The sequence below is a fragment of the Podarcis muralis genome, chromosome 7, assembly GCF_964188315.1.
Source record: "Podarcis muralis chromosome 7, rPodMur119.hap1.1, whole genome shotgun sequence".
In the NCBI taxonomy this organism is placed as follows: domain Eukaryota; kingdom Metazoa; phylum Chordata; class Lepidosauria; order Squamata; family Lacertidae; genus Podarcis; species Podarcis muralis.
In genome coordinates this window covers 71,888,701-71,905,655 of record NC_135661.1, presented here as the reverse complement: position 1 = coordinate 71,905,655, position 16,955 = coordinate 71,888,701, and the positions used below count along the sequence as shown (strand labels likewise).

Genomic DNA, 16,955 nt, shown 5'->3' with positions numbered 1-16,955 from the left:
CCCCAGATGTTGCGCCCGGTGCGGCCGGCCCCCCCTGCACCCCCCACGCTACACCACTGCTCAAGCATCCCCAAGAGTTGGTTCCCATGAGGAAAAGCCCACAATGAGTTTTGCCCCTCCACAGAAGTCCTACTACTGCTCAAGTTATCTAGGTACAAACCCCAAATTTATTTACACCAGTTATGCAGCTTACATTGCTCTGGGCCGAATCAAAGAAGGGGACCTATTTGGCTAAAAATAATATTTGATCAAAGCCCTTTAGCTTTGTCCTTGGAGCCTGCCACCTGCAAAAATCTAATTACATCCATCCTGTTACATTAGTCTTGACCTTTGAGAGCTTGGGAAAAAATGAAAGCTGTTAAAAACACAAGGGCAACAACAACAAAAAGGCTTATATCTACCAGCCATCAAAATCAGAATTAATTCTGCTCGGTGTTTACATCTTCAGATCACCCTAGAGCAGGAGTAGGGAAACATTTCCAGCCCTCATTCCCTCCTGGGCAAACTTCTGTGGGCCACATGCCACTGCTGGGTGGGGCCAGAGGCAGAATTGGGAAGAGCCATGCATGCAAATTTTACCTTTCTACAGGAAACCAGTTTCTACACACACTCTCTGGCCTCCATCCAGACAAGCCTGGAGCATTCAAAGAGGCTTTCTGACCAGGCATAAACAACTGGGGTGTGAAGCAGGGCCAGAGAGTGGCACGGCCTGTGAGGGGTTCAGAGGGCCAGGTAATGAAGGCTGGAGGGCCACATTTGCACTCCAGGGTCTGAGGTGCCCCAACCCTACTCCACAGCTTGTGCTGCATTGTCAAAGATACTTGCGTCTGAGCTAAACCCCTGCCATTTCACATCTTGGCCAAGAACAACCTCCAGGAAGGCAAGACCGTGATTTTTTTAAATGGGGCAAGAGGGAGAGAAAATGAATTATTATTGCTTTCCCCCAACAAGCATCAGATATAGGCTTCAGGTGACTCGCCAAGGGTCCAGAAAACAAACAACAAAATCCCCTGCCCCTAGTAGCAGGAGGCAAGTTCAAGCAAGCTATCTGCAACCAGATAATGCCCCCTGCTGACTCATCAGAAAAGAAGTCCTCTTGTTTTCAGCAGGGACAGGCAGTCTATGGTTTCTGGCTGGAGGCAAAATACGTCTACAAAGCAAATTGCTCTTCCTGAAATGAGGAACGTTCGGTCTTCAGTGGGACGGAAGAGTTTGGTTTCAGCTTTATTTCATATCTGTCAGATGCCTGCTATTCTCATCCAGATGAAATGATTAATCTCTGATTTCCTTCTCAGGCCCACCTGATGGCATCAGGGGTTCCCCCAAAAAATCAGAGGGACAGGTAGCTCCTCCCCTCCCAGAACTTGCCTTCATCTTCGACCATGTGAGATACTGGGGCCCTCTGCCCAAGCCTTCCTGGGTCTAGGTGACATTTGTCTCCTCCCCTCCCAGAACTGCCTTCATCAGCAGCCATTCCACAGGTTGTCCTGTCACTTCATTATATAGCAGGATGAATGTTTTGGGAACCTACATTTGCTTATTTTGCCTCTTCCCTTCCAAGTCCTTTTCCCATTCATGTTATGTCCCTTGGATTGTAAAGACATCATTTTATATTGTACAATGCCTTGATTTCTGTGGCAGAAAGACAGCATATTATTCATTCATTCATTCATTCATTCATTCATTCATTCATCCAGCCATACAATTTACAGACTGTATAATATTTTTTTTAAGTCTCTGAGTGGCTCGCAAAGTAACAAAAATGGAAAATCAAGACTAGAATACAAATAAAATGAAAATACATGATGTCAATAAAAATCCAGAATCAAAATATTGAAACAAAATACAGAGCAAGCTAAGAATTAAGTCAGAACATCAGTCTAGAAAGTAAATAAACACTATCTGGCAGTCACACATATTCCAATCAGTAGAGCCTTACTACATAATTTTTAAGCAAGTCTACTAGCATGATTAGATTTATTTATACACACGACTTAATCCTAACCAGTCACATCCAGTATGTAGATGATGGTCTTGTAAGATAAAGCTGAAGCCTTTCTCTCAAATCCACCAATTTTAACAAAAACCGGCAATTTATTTAGTGGGGGGGGGGGAGGGACAATTTACTTGTGCACAAGGTCAAGTGATGATGTTTATGTGCGCAATAGCCATTCTAGATTAAGCACAACTTGACTTCGAGCACAATGCTTTTCAACGGGGGTGGTTCACATCCGTGGCTGCGAGTCATCAAGTGGATGAGCCATTAACTGATGTACACTTATGTATGAATCAGTCCTTAATTACCAACAACTCAAGCTGTGGTTATTACGCCAATATAGGGGTGGGCGGAAGGCACTCTCCCGTTCCTGGTTTCATGCACAAGTGATGCCACCCAAAAGTCAGGTCTGGCTGAACAAGGCAGGAAAGCCAGGCAACCAATAGATCAGGACACTGCCTGGAATCCTAAATGGTGGGTTGCCATTTGTATGGGCTATTTGCGCATTTCAAGAAAACTTACTGTGGCCAGAATTTGTCCAAAATTTAAGCTTTGCTTTGTTCAAAAGATGCTAAGGACACCTCCAACCAGAAACGTCAGGGCAGTCTGCAATAGTTAGTGCCAAATACAAAACAGAATAGCAACTAAAATTCAGCAAAGCAGATTAGACTACCAGCCAGCAGCTCATGCTGCAATGCCTGGGGAAATAAAATGCGTCTTTGCCTGGTGCTAGAAAGATATCGTGATTGGAACCAAGTAAGGCAAACCTCCCGACAGAAGGCATTACATAAAACGGGTGCCATGTCACAGAAGGCCATCTCTGGCCCCAACTCATCTAATTTTAGGAGGTGGTGGGTTCTGGAAGAGAACCTCAGATGATAAAGTAGTGCTTGGGCAGAACTGTGTAGCAATAGAAGGCAACTCCTTAGACACCCAGGCTCGGCAAGCCACTTAAGGCTTTTTAAGCACCAGCATTTTGAATTATGATCAGAACAGTAAGTAGCCCGTATAGTTGCTTAAGACCTGGTAAGATAAACTGCTCCCTGTAAATAGCATAGTAGTTGCATTTTTTACTAACAGGTTTCGCTGTGGGTTAAACCACACAGCCTAGGACTTGCTGTTCAGAAGGTCGGGGTTCAAATCCCCGCAACGGGGTGAGCTCCCGTTGCTCGGTCCCAGCTCCTGCCAACCTAGCAGTTCGAAAGCACGTCAAAGTGCAAGTAGATAAACAGGTACCGCTCTGGCGGGAAGGTAAACGGTGTTTCCGTGCGCTGCTCTGGCTTGCCAGAAGTGACTTAGTCATGCTGGCCACATGACCCGGAAGCTGTACGCCGGCTCCCTCGGCCAATAAAGCGAGATGAGCGCCGCAACCCCACAGTCGGTCACAACTGGACCTAATGGTCAGGGGTGCCTTTACCTTTACCTTCTGGGAAGTCATCAAAGGTGGCTGGCCCCATGCACAATACATTGCAGTAGCCCAGCCTTGAGGTTACCAGGGCATGAAAAAGAGCAGCCAGGTTCTCTTTGTGCTGTCATCCCATGAGCTGCCAGAGTCGGCTAAAAGTTAAGACAAAATGCTTGCATGTTCAATGGCGTCTGCGGTTGAGAAGTGTGTGCACGGGGGTGGGAATTATTTGGCCCATACTAAGGAATACCTTGAAAGTGAATGAACAGAATACTTTCACAAACCAAAGCAGAATGATTTTTTTTCCTGCCAGGAGGTGGAGGAAAGGCAACAATGAAAGATCACCGACTTTCCAGCTCTCCTTTCTCCTCTGGTATGTTTTGCTAAGGATTACCACATGTAACAACAAGTTCACAAAGAAAATTCATCAGCTATGCGCGTGCACAAACACACACACACCTTCCAGGTTGCTTTGCACACTTCCATGAGAAAGGGGATGGGCTGGCAAGACATCAGCGAGCAGCTGAAAAGTACTGCAATGGAATCAGGTGACTTGCTTGCATTCCCAGTGTCTGCAATCACCTCTGCTGAGAAAGTCTTTCTCCCTCCCTCTCTCCCCCGTTCCCCCACCCCAGCAAATCACACATACGCAGCAGGCATCCCTTGGCTTTTGGAAGACAGGAGTGAATTAAAAGCTTTTAATACTACTGATGACTAAAAGGAAAATAAACAACAACAACAAAACAACAAGGGCAGACCCTGGTGTAGGACACAACAAACTCGCGGCACTGCAGCAAAACCAGCTACCCAGAATGCTAAACTGTGCTGCTGAATGCAGTACAGCTACAGCCTGCTAGGAGACAGCTGTACTTGCACAGCCAGCTTGGGAGGAACTTTGCCTTTATATCTGCTGACATTTACAGTGGTACCTCGGGTTAAGTACTTAATTCATTCCGGAGGTCCGTTCTTAATCTGAAACTGTTCTTAACCTGAAGCACCACTTTAGCTAATGGGGCCTCCTGCTGCTGCCGTGCCGCCTGAGCACGATTTCTGTTCTCATCCTGAAGCAAAGTTCTTAACCCAAGGTACTATTTCTGTGTTAGTGGAGTCTGTAACCTAAAGCATCTGTAACCTGAAGCGTCTGTAACCCAAGGTACCACTGCATAGGAAAGTTTGCCTTCTACAGTGAGGTGTAGTGGCTGTGTCTGTGTCAGATGAGGGAGTCTTGGGTTCAAATTCCAACTCAGCCATGAAGCTCGCTGGGGTGACCGTGGATCAGTACCACCCTCTTAGCCTAACTGACTGAGACTAATTGTGGAGGAATGAAAACACTGCAGTAACATGTTTTTAAAGCTATCCGTACACAAATAACTGAAATAAAAAATAGTTCCCACTTTTAACTTAAGGTGAAAGAATTGCCACTGGTGAACTGTGCTGCCATCTAAAGCAGGGAAGGGCTCTCCAGATGTTGCTGGATTCCAACTCCCATCATCCCTGATCATTGGCCATGCCAGCTGGGGCTGATGGGAACTGGAGTCCAACAAGATCTGGAGGGTCACATATCCCGCCCCCCTTCCCGGTTGGCCTGACTAGAGTGTTGGTCTATGACCAAGGAGTTCTGGGTTGAAATTCCTACAAAAATCACTCTGGGTGACCTTAGTTGAGCAGCCTAATCTACCTCAAAGGGTTGTTGTGAGGAAAAAAGTGGTTTTAAGTTCATGGTAGGTAGGTTGGGAGAGAAAAAATGTCATTTATAAAGGCAGAACAATAAAGTAAACATAAAATTCTGGATGCAAAGGACTGGTTTAGACACTACCTACACACGTTAATCCAGTATTGAATTGGTTGAACTATGGCCCTATTTGCTCCTAACAGTTAAAGCAGTAGGTATAACGTCACCTTAACAGTCCTGGCATCCCAAAAAAAGTCCTGGGAACTGTTTGTTAAGGGTGCTGAGAGTTGTCAGGAACTCCCCTATTCCCATCACTGAGCTATAATTCTCAGAGTCATTTAAGAACCAATCCCTCTTCTCAGGGAACTCTGGGAATTGTAGCGCTTTGTGATGGGAATAGGGCTCTCCTAACATGTCTCAAAACCCTTTACAAACTACCGTTCCTGTGATATTTGGGGAGAAGCCATGACTGTTAAAAGTGGTGAAACACTCCTTTAAATGTAAGGTGCAGATGCAGAGTGTTTCGGATTCTCAACGCTGGAACCCTGGGAATGTCAAGTTCCCGTGAAGTCTTTTAAAGAAATCTTAGCACCTATTCAAGGCTATAATTACTAGGGTCAAAGAAACCACAGGCAGCGAGATGGGTTTCAAAGCAGTTTAAGATTGTAGGCTATAGACACATCCTCAAGATAAAACACATCAGCCCCAAAATAACAATTTTTCTCCTGGTGCTTCCTGGAATGATGTGAATAAACCTTGCACCAGAATGGATTTCTTTCCCCCTGCATTTTCCATTCTGGTGGTATGTTTATCCATATCATACCAAAAAGCATCCCCATGTGGGGAGATATATATACACACACACACACACACACACACACACATACACACCTGACTCCCAAAGAAACACACCCTTTCCAAGCAAAGGCACTGACAACCTCACCCTTCCTTCCCATTTGCCTTTGCTTGCTGCTTCCCAAACTAGACCAGTTCAAGGGATGCAGTTCAGTGGCTTTCCATGCAGAAGGGTGCAAGCTTCAACCCCAGGTATCCCCAGGTAGGACTGTGAATGTCCCCTGCCTGAAACCTTGGACCGCTGCTGCCAGTCAGGGCAGACAATCCTGAGGTAGGTGGATAAGCTTCCTATGTTCCTTGTGTTCCTATGTATTCCCCATCTGCTGAGATCCTGTTTGTTGCAATTTGGACTTCAAACTGGATTTATTGGGCAAAAGAGCCATCCATGAACTGATCAAATGATGCGACTCACAGCTCAATACACGAAACTCCCCCTTTTTTTACAAAATACTGCATGAGTATGTACGTATGTATGTGGGATGGGGACAGGAAGGCCTCTCTGTCTGCAGCGTCTTATCTGTATCTCACAAATGCAAGTCATCCCACAATGTGACAGTTACTGACCACATTCAGACAAACACATGAGTTTTCTAGCCACAAACACACACAACCCGTCCCATCCTCCCTTTGCATGTGTGTCTTCCATTCACTATAATTTCCCAGCTTATTACTGGAATAAACCAATTTACTAAATCAACTTAAAAACCATGGTCTTACTATTCTGGCTTGTTTGGAAGTGGAGTAACCATAGTTTCCCAGCTCATATGAAACAGGAAACCATAGTTAATGGGAGACATCCCTGTTTAGTGGCTGGCTTGCACAAAGGGGCTGTGTGATCAGCAAAAAAAGCTTGTTCCACCGAGTGTTGTACAGTGGTACCTCGGGTTAAGTACTTAATTCGTTCCAGAGGTCTGTACTTAACCTGAAACTGTTCTTAAGCTGAAGCACCACTTTAGCTAATGGGGCCTCCTGCTGCTGCTCTGACGCTGGAGCATGATTTCTGTTCTCATTCTGAAGCAAAGTTCTAAACCTGAAGCATTATTTCTGGGTTAGCGGAGTCTGTAACCTGAAGCATATGTAACCTGAGGTACCACTGTAGGTGTGAATGGCTCAGCTTTCCTAATCTGCAAAAGAGAGTGGAAGGTGGCCTACCTCACAGGGTTACTCTGAAAGCGAATTATTATCACTCCATCCCCAAACATCTAGGATAGGACCATCTGTAGGTCTAAATGAGTCATAACATTCCTGTGTCACTCCCTTGAGACAAACGCAGGGAACATCCTGTTCTCTGCAGAGGTCAAGCAGGCAAGGCTTGATGCTGCTTAAAAAAAATTAGCTGCCCCCTTCCCCAACTGAATGGCAAAGGCTGGTGCATTCTCTCCCCCACCCAAAGTCTCACTTGTCTGTGTGTGCTGAACTTTAAGCTTGTTCTGAATAATGCAAAAAAAATGGGGGGGAGGAATGGGGGGGGTAGAGGTATCACAATCCAACCAGTTTGAATTCCCCTTGATTTCAATGGGAAAGCTATAAAAGACACACGCTGCTTCTTCAGCACGACTTCAAAGTGCTTAACTAGGGCTGAAGCATGCACCCACGTCATATTCTGGGTGTGTTTCAACCCACTCCCGATTTTCATGCCAATCAAACTAGCAAGTTGAACAACAACAACCTGGTAGCGGGCAGGCAGAAGAGCAAAAGCAAGGGGCCAAGAATGGTACCCAAATTACTGGGTGGGGAGGAGTAGAACCAGAGGGGAAATACCCTCTCAGCTGATGTTCTTGGAAGGTTACAGGAAGGCTAAGATTTGGCTTTAAAAAATGGAGGGACCACGGAGGGTCAAGAGCATGGGGCTTGTAGATTTCACTAAGCACCACCCTTTCCCCCATAAATGATGCACTGACCTAGAGTATGGCAGGCATGTCGTGAACTGTATATTGCATGCACTGCACTATACACTGAATTAAAAACAGGGCACTGCAGTTCTGCAGGAGACAAGTTGCTTTGGCTCTCTCCAGTTCCTCCTGGGAAAGACCCACTGAGCTCAAACTCAGGACTGGCGCACAAATGCAGAAGAGTGAAGTGAGGATAAGGCGACAGAAAGGGAGGGACAGGCAAATCTAACGATTTTGGCTTCTCTCAGTTTCTCATTTCTCCATTCTTAGATTCCGATCTCCACATTTCCAGATCAGTTTGCAGTGGTGTGTTTTTTATTATTTTTTTTTTTTTAAAAAGGCATCATGGCAATTCACCTGCATTTTAATAAAAACTTTTACTTTCGGAATGCTACTTTGCCTAATATACACACTTTTGCAAGGCGATTTTGTAATAATGCTTTTGTATGCTATCTTCATTCATATACACACTCCCCAGAATGTGAATTTTTGTTTACATTACTTGGATGGAGAACTGTGCTGTGCAAAAGTCAGAGAAGTGTGAATTTTGAAGCGTGGCTGCATTTTGGTTTGCGTATTTTTTCGGAGAGTGCAAATTAGGTAAGTTCAACTTTAAATGCAAACTGAACCAAATGTCTCTCCCATCCCTACACAATGGGCTGCTACAAGTGGAAGAAAGCATTTTTAATACTACACACACAGGCACACAAATAAAAAAAAACCAGCACAGTGGGGAAAAGCCTGGGAAATAACCTTCCTCCCTGACATCCTAGTTTTCTCTTTGCAAGGAGTTTATTATGCACAGAAAACCACTGAGACGCTACACGCTTTCTGCCTTCCAGAGTACACAACATATGGCTAGATGGACAAATCTGTCACTCTTCCCCCAGCGCAAGCAACAAGCTACTATTCCTGACTCAGTTATGCCCAAAATGGGGATCATTGTTTATTTCACTCCAAACAAACCACAATGTTAAGCCAAGGTTTACTCTTGGCTTGCCAACAGCGGTTTGAGCTAAACAAACCACACACTTCAATTCGGACTTAACGCTAAGTTGGGGATTGTGGGTTTGACGGAGGTGTGAACTCCAGCCTGGTGGAAAACGGTTTGCTATGGTTTCCTATGGCACGTGAACTGTGCCACTGCCTTGCCTTCAGGAATGGCCACAGCTCAGTGGCAGCAGACACGTTTTGCATGCAAAGCGTCATCTGGCATCCTCAGCCTGGGCTGGGAAATACTGTCTGAAACCCTGGAGAGCCACTAACTGGAGAGCTGGGGTAAAACAAGGGTAGCCAACGCACTTCTATTTTGTTATATCGTTGTATACTTCCTACTGTGAAACCTAGGAAGTCCCCATCTAATGGGGTAAACCTACAACAGCACCATGAGTAACAAGTTCAGCCACTGAATCATGAAGCTCGCCACCTCTGAATGCTCTCTGATCCAGCTGTGTCTGCACCACTGCTCACATTTTGGGCTGAGCTGAAACGTGTGGGTTACATGCTCCTAAAACTGCACATTGTCGCTGGGACAATCCATGCTTGCGTCCTTCCTCTGATTTTTGCAGGAACCTCCATTCAGCCAAGCAAATGCCTCAAATCTTCACCAGCTGTTGTGTTGCAGAAGCCTAATTAAGAGCAAATGCTCACATGGATCCACCATGCTTGCAAGGCTGTTATAAATGCATTTTTGTTTTCTGCTGGGGGGGGGGGGGAACTGGGGTGAAACTCCAAGCAGATAATTAAAACTCAACTTTAAAAGATTTATTTAGTGTCAGATTACATTACAGCATAAGCCTGATACAGCCTATTAAAATCCATTGAGATATATTACACCACAAAGCGCACAGACTCATAATCCTCCATCCAACTTCCAAGAAGCAGCAAATTTACCTGGTGAAATGACATCATAGTGCAACATGGATGACACAAAGGCCAAATGATTATGGTGGGACCTTTGTGGAAGAACCAGGGCACTCTGTTGCTTTCTCCTAAACTGCAGTCAACAGCAAAAAGAAGATGGGATATGTTTGTGCACATATGTTTGTGCACAAGAAGACAAAGACTTCTCTATATAATGACAAAGACACTCTATATAATGGATAGCACAAGACACTCTATATAATGGATGGCACAAGCATACAGTGGTTTATGAACCACCAAGGCGATATAGGGTTTATTGTTTTGAACTAGGAACAGGGAGATCCAGAATCAAATCCCCACTCAACCATGAAGTTCATATTTGGTCTCCCCTTTCAGAGTTTTTAGGTGTTTTTGAATGTCTTATGTAGATTTTTTAATTTCATTGTTCTGTATGGGACAATGACAATAAAGATATCGCAAATCATAAAATTTTATTGAAGAATAACAGGATATTTTAATGCCATCATCATCACAGAGGTGTCTGTGGAGGGGATATATTCAACTGAAAATGTTATCTTGTTTTTCTTTTAATTTTTTAAAAAGGAACCCGTTTGTTAAGTCTGGCACCAGACTTCTATATATATCCCTGCCACTCTGTAGGTTTTCCAAATAATAATTACTATTATTTATATGCCGCCACCTGACTGGGTTGCCCAGAGAGCCATGTTTTAGACATACATATATATACATATACATATTTTAACCAGGATTTTAACTGATACCTGCTGCTTTTAGTATTTTAACTGTTGCTACGATAACTGCTTTTGTTTCTGATGTTTCTGATCTGCTTTATATTTGTTTGATGGTTCTCTTTAATTAAAGATTTTTTAAAAAAAGTTCAGCAGCTGATATTGTGGCAGTCACTATCTCCGCCTCATTTCCCTCACAGGAGAGAAAATCTTGTGGAGACAAAACGGAGTATCCCTTTATTTAATTTAGCACAGAGATTTCTCGGCTTGTGGAAATTCCTGACTAGGCTCAGATCACATGTAAGCTACCTGGTGTTGCCCTGCGATTAACAACTGGTGCACACAAGGTATGTTACGCCTTCCACATAACTGGTCCAGCCCATCCTTTACTGCACACATGAATGAAGAAAGCGAAAGGTAGACATATTCAGGTGCCTATATCCAGTGATAAGGAACCTCTGGCCCAACTGGCCTCCCCACTTGGCTTACAGGTTCCTATGCCTGATGACATTTATAATGGCAAGTTGGGGGGGGGCAGAGAAATATGCAGCTCCCCCAAGAACAGATTGGCAGGCACTGCTGATCATCTGCAAAGGAATATGGGTTGCTTGATGTCATTGTGACATCATGTGACTGACAGGTGCGTAACCCTACCCAATGGTCAAACGTGGCCTGTGGGAGTGGCCTACCAGTTGGACCCCATTCCACTCCCTGCATTCTTCCGAATCAGATTATCTGGCCTGTCTAGCTCAGCATTCACTTTTCTGACAGGCAGAAACTCTTTCACCTGATCCTCTTATAGCTAGAGATGCCAGCGGCTGAGCCTGGGATATTCAGCATGGAAAGTGTGGTGGCTAAGCTTTGAGTTACTAGGGGACCAACAATGGGATAGGTCAGTTGGCTTAATGTCCCACAACCCCCACTAAATTCTCTGAACACTTGCATGCCAGCCCTATAAAATTCATCCGATGCAGCATTCTCACTTCCAAGTTAATAATAATAATTTTTATTCGATTGTGGTGTCAAGTTTGGTTTCCTAGAATAAACAAAAGTACGAATTCAACTCTAGCAACTTCCATATGCAACAGCAGTTAAGTGCTCTTTCACTCCACTGAATAGAATTTGCTGTTCTGAATGAAGCTGACTTCTGCCTGATCATGCGAATGAGGACTGAACACAAGAAGTGACCGGAAATAAACACAATGCAGTCAATGATTGCACCAACAGAGCTCTGCAGAAGTACAAGGAGGGTATAAGCATAGCTCACTTTACTGGAAGTGTAGGTAAATCTAATTACCGGTAAATAGTTGTGATTGTGAATCTCCCAAAATTATTATATTATACTATAGTGCCATATAGAAATCTCACCACTCCATCTCCTGAAATTTCAAATACATCCGCATCTCCACAAAAACATCTGATTTTCAGTTTCTAGGGGGAAAGACTAAGTTGAGCACTGTGAAGAAAAGGTTACTAAACTGGATGGTTCATTGTCTGATCTTGTGTTCTTACAAATTATGGCTCCTCCCCAGTACTGATGTCTTGGTGTACATTCTGTTTTTCTCTAAAACATTTCTTTCGACAGAAGATTCCAAGGCAGCTTGTAGATGATTCTGAGTGGATGAGTCCAGGCCCAAATGCGTTTTGTGAAATACACTTTTAAAAAAATAAACTATTTGATTTACTACCGTAATTACTCGAGCCTAATGTGCACCTCAATTTTCAGAACCTCGAAACGAAAAGGAAGTATTTGCTGGCAAATGTAAATGTGCCATCAAATCTAATGTGCACCTTAATTTTTGCAACCTGATTTGGCCAAAAAAAAGTGAGCATTCGATTCGAGTAAATGTGGTATATTTTTAGCCCACTTTCTGCCCCATTAATCAAGAAAGTATTTAGGAACACAGGAAGCTGCCTTACACTGAGTCAGACCATCGGTCCATCTAGCTGAGTATTTTCTACAATGACTGGCAGTTGCTCTCCGGGATATTAGACAGGAATGTCACCCAACCAACCCTACCAGGAGATGCCAAGGTATAAACTATGAAGGATCTAATGTCTGCTCAAATCACTGACCGAGTGGCCTTCAGCAAGCTAATCTGCCCCTACCCTAGCCTGCAGTACAGTCATCCGTCATGTTGCATCCGGGTTTCGCCACACGCACATGTGCAGAAGTGCCAAATTGCACTACACGCCTGCGCAGATGCGGCACTTCGAGTTGTGGGCATTTCATGTTATGGACGGGATCCGTTCCGGAGGTACCACTGTATGTAAGGTAAAGATAAAGGGACCCCTGACCATTAGGTCCAGTCGTGGCCAACTCTGGGGTTGCAGTGCTCATCTTGCTTTATTGGCCGAGGGAGCCGGTGTACAGCTTCCGGGTCATGTGGCCAGCATGACTAAGCCGCTTCTGGCAAACCAGAGCAGCGCACGGAAACGCCGTTTACCTTCCCGCCAGAGCGGTACCTACTTATCTACTTGCACTTTGATGTGCTTTTTTGAACTGCTAGGTTGGCAGGAGCAGGGACCGAGCAACGGGAGCTCACCCCGTTGCGGGGATTCGAACCGCCGACCTTCTGATCGGCAAGTCCTAGGCTCTGTGGTTTAACCCACAGCACCACCCGCGTCCATCCACTGTATGTGGATGGTAGTAATAGCAGCCTACTTGTTGTAAGAACATGAAACCCTGCATTACATACCAATATTACCATTCTAAACACATCTGGCCACCTCCCCACAACTAAACGGTAGATTTTAAAGCAAAATCCTTGCACCAGTGAAGCACATTTATAGTGTAACTACTCTGTAGTTTCTGCTTTGCATTTTCCCCGAGACGCATTCAGTTATATACAATCTTCGCTCTTATGCAACGAATACCAGAAGTATTATGTTACCCACATTACTTCAGACAGGATTGAAAAGAAATAAAAGCGAAAAGGGGGAGATCAAGTGTTGCAGAACGAGGGTGCTGTAGAGATGAAATGCATTAGGAAACAGGGAGCCCACAAAGTCTCCTAAGCTAGGCTCCCTGGAACAAATGAAAAGTCATGCAAGAGCATGGTTCTGTGCCATTTGCACAGAGTGCATGTTGGAGACATAAGAGCCATCACAAGAGAGCATTAGCTGTGATTACCTCTTTGCAGACCTGCAAAAAATACATCTCAAAGAGTTAAAAAAAAAAAGAGGGACTGTAATGACTCTTGAAGGATTTAGAGCCCAGGCAGAAGACAAACTCCGGGTGGGGGATGGACCACATCATGTGAATTCATGGAGGATTATGCAGATAAAGGTGTCCTCACCCAATATCAGGAATGCTTCTGTTCAGAGGGCCAGCCAGTCAGGAATGCCTTCCTCTGGGATACAAAAGGGGCTCAAGCTTTCAACTCACTGTTCACCCACCTCTATCCAGGTAGTTTTTCAACTGAGGGCTGGTCAGCACTTCCGCTTGTCCCGTGCCTGGAAAGCACAGGTCCAAGCAGTTTCCCTCTTGCTCTGCTCCTTTCCTAGGGAAAACCAGCTCTTTAGTGCTAAATTGCAGTAAATGTCAATACAGAGAAAACCCCAATTGCTGCTTGCTCAGCCTGAGCACTTTACCTTGGTGGAAACAGGGGTTAAGTCCCGAAACACAACATCCTTTGCCTTCTGGAGGCACTTTGAATTCTTTGTCCTCATTTGGCTGGGGGGTTTTTTGGGTGGGGGGCGGAGTGGCTTTTGCTCTTTGAATGCTTTTTAAAAAAGCATGTTTCATACATGTCTGCCTGAGATCCTGGAAAGCTACAGCTCCAGGTGGAAAAGCAACACTGGCCATGTATAAAAAATGACAGGATTGGCTCTGGTGAGGCAAGATTTGGGGTCTTGCTGGAGACCTCCAGGCTCAGAATTTGAGGTAGAAAAATATCTCTGTGAAGCAAAAATAATAATGATGCTTTTCTGGCTTTCAATGGCTTTACACTCAGAAAAATAAATGTTGCTAGCAATAGCACAGCCCAACTATTCCTGGATGAATTGCAGAACTAGAGCTGTTTTGGGGAAACTGGGGGAGGTTCTTCAGTTCTCAGTGATGGGACCTATTTTAACCTTGCATTTTATTAATGGGAAACAGTAGCTTGCTGAAATCTGCTGGTGACACCAAGTTTGTAGGCGGTCTTGTCACAGAAAGAGATCAGGAAGCTTCCTACACAACAAGTTAGGTGACCTCATGAATGGAGCAAGAACAGAACGAAAAGCAAAATATAAGGTCATGCACTTTTGAGGACTAATGGTAAATGGACTCAACAAGAAACTGCAGAGGAGGAGGGAATCATGGAAGGCAACAAAGATGGTGAGGGTCCCAGAGACCAGGGCCACATTTCCACCATCCATTTAAAGCATTATTATACTACCTTAACAGTCATGGCATCACCCAGAGAATCCTGGGAACTGTAGTTTCAGGATGCTGCAAGTTGTTAAAGGTAAAGTTAAAGGGACCCCTGACCATTAGGTCCAGTCGTGGCTGACTCTGGGGTGGCGGTGCTCATCTCGCTTTATTGGCCGAGGGAGCCGGCGTACAGCTTCCGGGTCATGTGGCCAGCATGACTAAGCCACTTCTGGCGAACCAGAGCAGCGCACGGAAACACCATTTACCTTCCCTTCCCGTTTACCTTCTTGCCGGAGTGGTACCTATTTATCTACTTGCACTTTGATGTGCTTTCAAACTACTAGGTTGGCAGGAGCTGGGAATGAGAAAAGGGAGCTCACCCTGTCACGGGATTCAAACCACCGACCTTCCTATTGGCAAGCCCTAGGCTCAGTGGTTTAGACCACAGTGCCACCCGCGTCCCCGCTAATGAAATTAATAGACATGACTAATTTAGGTTCATTAATCTCTACGGGCCTACGCTGAGTAGGCCTTAGCTGAATGCAACCCAATGTTTTCGACATTCAAAAATATTCCAGAATAAGATTATGCAAGTAATGCAATGTGTCTACAGCCTGTGGACATACCCCATTAATCAAGATGGAAGCTCTAGGTATGTAATTTAATAACTCTCTAAACTCTCAATTATTCTGTTGGCAAAGACAGCCCCATACAATTGTTCCGGTAAGACTGACTTCCAAGTGAGTGTGCTTAAGATCCCAGCTGTGAGGCACCAACCAGATCTTTTCTCTTACACATTGGGCTGATCTGCCCTTCCACCTTCCCATCACTGCAGGCAGCCAAGCCCTGGAAAAATCCCAAGCATGCCTGGGAGCTAGAGAGAGTGGAGTCACAGAACCACCACCAACACTTCCCCATTCCTGGCTGAGAAGTTTTGCAACTGGTTGAACCAGTCACAACAGCCCCCAGCCTAAGAATAGGGTGCTGCAAGCCTGCAGCTCATGGAATTTTGCTTTCCTGGCCACAAGGCCACAACTCAGTGGTAAAAAGCATGCTTTGCATACAGAAGGTCCTAGATTTGGTCCTTTGCTTCCACGGTCAAAAGGATCGATGATGTGGAAGACCTCTTTTTGCCTCGGAACTTGGAGAGCCACTGCCAGTCAGATAATACTGGCCAATATGGACAAATAATCTGACCTGGTATAAGGCAGCTGCTTATGGTTCTAAGTGTTGCTAGAAGACGCCAGGCCACACAGCCTCTGGATCCGAGATACAGCTGGGTTTAACTGGTGAAAGGGGCATCTGCCCAGGACCTTTCAGTGCTGTGCGGTGCAACAAAGCCATGCATTAGAGCCTGAGACTTTCATTTGACGAACCATAGTTAAGATTGAAAACCGTTTTTTGGAATTAAGAGGACACAAAAAACCTTGCTTAATCGAAAACATAATGTGCAACTGGCTTGTTTCCACAAACCATAGTTAAATTAAACCACAAGGTTCTTGGTAATTTTATCAAGTGTTCCTCAACGACAACATCAGAAACAGCCAACAAGCTTGAAAGTGAGCCCTAAAACTTTTCTGCGCTATGCAAGGGTTCATTGGCAGAAACACCAATGCAGAATGTGCCACTGAAGATGCTAAGTTCTTCTTTCTTGAAGGAAAGAAAATGCTGCCACCCCCAACACCATCTGTCCACAGATCCTTAAGGAACTAATTCCAGAGGTCTAGCCAGGTGAGTCTGTTACAGCAAACATTAAGAGAGACTTGTGGCACTTTAAATACAACAAATGTGTTAAGTCTTCAAGGTGCCACAAGACTTTTTACGTGCATTTCCTTAGGCAAATCCATCTCCCAACACAACTCAACCATGTGTGTTTGTGTACATGAAAGAGACTTCTATCTACACCTATCACAATTGTGACCACTTCGCTGGGGAAGAGGGGTGGAGAAATGAAGTGATGAAAATCTGATCCTTAAACGGCCTAGGAACTACACACTTTAAAAGCTCATCCGAGTTTCTTCAATCTGATTTAAAAGCTCCTTTAGCAGAACATCTAAAAATTCTTACCAAAAGCAGAGGGATGAAATTTGAGCACGTTCCTTATTATAATCACAAAGACCTTTGTGAACATCCAGGTAATAATAATAATAATAATAATAATAATAA

At 44.6% G+C, this 16,955-nt stretch overlaps 1 protein-coding gene across 3 annotated transcripts in view; it reads right to left on the bottom strand.

The window, feature by feature from the left end:
* LUZP1 (leucine zipper protein 1) overlaps window positions 1-16,955 on the bottom strand; it is a 67,019-nt gene that overhangs the window by 32,940 nt on the left and 17,124 nt on the right. Inside the window, exon 1 of one of the 3 annotated variants that reach the window (XM_077932071.1) lies at window positions 6,646-6,785. The exons of the other annotated variants lie outside the window; for them this stretch is intronic. The gene's annotated coding sequence lies outside the window, so the exon portion shown is untranslated. Of the gene's footprint in view, window positions 1-6,645; window positions 6,786-16,955 lie in introns of those variants that run through there. 3 annotated transcript variants of the gene reach the window in all.